At 36.1% G+C, this 3365-nt stretch overlaps 1 long non-coding RNA gene across 1 annotated transcript; it reads right to left on the reverse strand.

The window, feature by feature from the left end:
- Positions 1–480: 480 nt before the first annotated feature.
- On the reverse strand, positions 481–964 carry LOC149679354 (uncharacterized). Its single transcript, XR_016365758.1, has 2 exons — positions 727–964; positions 481–665 (listed from the first exon to the last, which is right to left on the reverse strand). It is a non-coding gene; the product is annotated as an uncharacterized LOC149679354 (long non-coding RNA).
- Between the last annotated feature and the right edge of the window lie 2401 nt (positions 965–3365).

Raw genomic sequence — 3365 nt, forward strand, 5'->3', positions numbered from 1 at the left:
TAATTATGTATTCGAAGTTTCTTGAGAAATTGTTGGGAAAAACCAATTTTATTCAATATTTTAATTTTGGTTTGTAATACCTCCCCTCCCCCTATAGTTCCCCTACGAGTTCGCTTTTCCTTTAAGCAGACGAAAAAATGTTTAGCAAAAATAAAATCGTTATTCCAGCCCGTAATTAAGCGAGCAAACAGGTAAAAACGCTTGGAAATCATTAAATATTAATCAATAATTATGTTTCTAAAGTTTTCTGGTGTTTGTACTGGGAAAAAGCGTTGATAAATTAGAAAATGTTACTACTGTCATAAGTGTATGTCGAGCAAAGGAGAAAAACCCTTGGGAACAATTAAATAACAGTAATGAATCTCTGTAAAAACTAATTTTATGAACTATTTCATTTTGAATTAGGATACCTCCCCTTCCCCAATAGTTCCCATACCCGTACACTTCCCCTTCAAGCACTCAAAGAAAAAAGGTTGTCAAGTAGAAAATCATTATGCCACCTCTTAATTTAACGAGCAAAGGAGTAAAATCGCTTGGGAACAATTAAGTATCAATTAAAAATGTATTTTCTAATGTTTCCCGGTATTTTCTCTGCGAAAAGTACTTTCATGAAGTGTTTCTTGGTAATACCATCCTAATTTTGTGTACTAAAGAGTTATGTATTTCTATAAATAAATTAATAGGTTTAAATACAGTTATTTAGTCGCAGTTTTACTTTAAATTTACTTTAATATATTGTGGGAAGTCGCCTTTCTATTATTTTCTCTACATCTTTTATTTTAATTAACAACTAACGCTTAATTTATATTCATTTAGGTTAATTCATATTCATTCAGGATTGTCAAAGGCTTAATATAGAATAAGCAGACGCATAAGCAGACGCCGTTTAATTTTCTGAGAAATTCTGAGAGTTATGCCGGGTTAGCAAAAAATCGGTAGCAAAAAAAAATTAGGTAAACTAGTATCACCCGGAATCTCGGAGGTCGGAATATGACGTCACGAAACTTTCTCCCTTCGTCGCGTTTTTTCCGAGTCGAAAACCGGTCGCGTTGGCACACCTATATAAGCAATATCTCCAACAACCTTGAGTAAGTCTTAAGTCTTTGTTTGGGCAAATTGAAATTAGGGTAAAATAGTATTTCCTGAGAAAAGCCTTCAGAACTTCATATAAGCCCTGACTAGTAAGTGACGCAAAATCTTTGTTTATGGCGATATTTTTATTATTAATAAAATGTTTCGGATGTCATCTCGGACATATTTCAGAATAGCTCCTGGTAGCAGGTCACTTTTGTTTTTACGATTATTTTATGAAAAATGGGAAGAAAAAAATTATGGTGCAAAAATTTTTTGGCGCAAATGATTATTTAAAAAAGTTTAAAACTTTGGCTTACGAGAATGCTTAGAGCTCCGTGTTGCCTGCTACTACTGTGCCAACTTCAATTCTTAGACTTAATCCCCCTGCAGACGGAAAATCGCTTATCACTAGGTTGGGTTGGGTTGGTTAGGTTAGGTTTGGTTGGGTCAGGTTTGGTTGGGTCAGGTTTGGTTGGGTCAGGTTTGGTTGGGTCAGGTTAGGTTAGGTTTGGTTAGGCTAGGTTATTTTCGTCTGTTTTGATCTTAATTCCTGGCTCCTGTACGTGTTTGGTCCTTCTCTACTTATTATTGCTTTTGTTGCGGACGGTATGCATCTCCAAGCCTTTACGTAAGCCAAAGTTTTAAACACTCATAACTTTCTAAATAATTATTTGCACCGAAAAAGTTTTGCACCATAATTTTTGTCAACCAACTTTACATAAAACAAACATAAAAACAAAAGAGACCTGCTACCAGAAGCTATTCTATAAAATTGCCGAGAAATGATTAATGAATCTATATCTTTTTAATAAAACAGAGCACACGACTCATATGACTTGAATCCCTAATTTAGTTTCGAAAGTTACCGATAGATGGCGTTTTATACGGCTACCCCCAGAAAATAGCGGCTGTCTGCTCGTTGTCCCTTCCGCGTCGACCTCCCATTGAATTGTATATCTACCCTTTTAACATATCTATGGATGTTATCTCAACTATTTTAATTATCCACTGCTTCATTTTAGCAGACGACGCGTCCTGGTCAATGGTCATAGATCAATTTATTTATTCCAGACCAGGGGGGGGTGGCTGGCTGGCCCAATGTCCAGTTTTAAAAAATCCTTATTTCCCACCCTGTACTCCCAAGGACTAGTTTAAAAAATATCCTTATTTCCCAGACTGATTGACGGCGGTTAGGAAAAAGTTAAAGCTGTCTGCTAGACGTTCCCTGTTTTTGCCGTTTGTACTTTGTAGTGATTAGTGAATTCCTTTGTTACGGTAACGGTTCCTCCTTTGAAGGCTTTAATGTATTTTTAATAGTTATTAAAAAGAGTATCTATATACAAGAAAAGCTCTTAGTAAAAGTTGAAGCTTTTTCTCTTTTTTAACCCCAAAAACATAACAGTGTGAGTAACTGTGAAAGAAAAACAACGTTAATATAAGCAAAAAGTACTTTTGATATAAGCCATGCCTGGTAAGAATGTATATTAAACTCAGGGAAACGCCCTTGGTAACACCAAATCTTTGTTTATGGCCATACTTTTTATTATTATTAAAATATTACGTATTATATTATCTTAACAGGGAAACTGTACAAAAAGTGATGGAATTTGTTAAAGAATGTCGTGTTATGGTCGAACGTTTAAGTTGGTAAGTGATGAATATAATGCAACTTGGATCATGTCAACAAAGAGAATATACCAAGAGGAGCAGAAACTTTGTAAATAGTGACCGGCTCTGAATTTGGAGCAACCGAGCAACTAGTTCCGGTTGTTCACGTGACCTTGTAGTCTTCGGTCTACTTAAAAATTACCTTTTGTAGGTCAATATTCAACCCAGAGATCAACCCTTAGCCACCCAGGGCCGGAAATAAGCGCAGGACACTGGACATTATCCAATAAAATATAAAAATGTCCCATAAATGTTTTAAAAACTAAGAGGTTCACTGGACATTTTGACCAATAAATTTTCCCAAGTTTTGATAGCTTGACTATGAAGATGCGACACTATTTACGCACACGCCAGTGGACAATGTCCAGTAAATTTTCCATTCAAATAGAGGGGTCACTGGACACGTGTCCTATAAGAAATTTTTCATATTTCCGGCCCTGTAGCCACCACCAAAAATGAGCAGTCGACATAATTTAACCGATAAAAGGCGTCGCTGCTTAGCCAATCAACACAAACCGGATCTAGTTACGACCCAAACTGTGGCCGGGCCTTTCAAAAGCCTTGTGAAAGGCTAGACTTTCTGCTCCTCTTGGTATATTCTCTTTGATGTCAATAAGGCATAA

The sequence above is a fragment of the Phalangium opilio genome, unplaced genomic scaffold (genome assembly GCF_054372755.1).
Source record: "Phalangium opilio isolate 3A_F unplaced genomic scaffold, DU_Popi_V2 ptg000041l_1, whole genome shotgun sequence".
Taxonomy (NCBI): Eukaryota; Metazoa; Arthropoda; class Arachnida; order Opiliones; family Phalangiidae; genus Phalangium; species Phalangium opilio.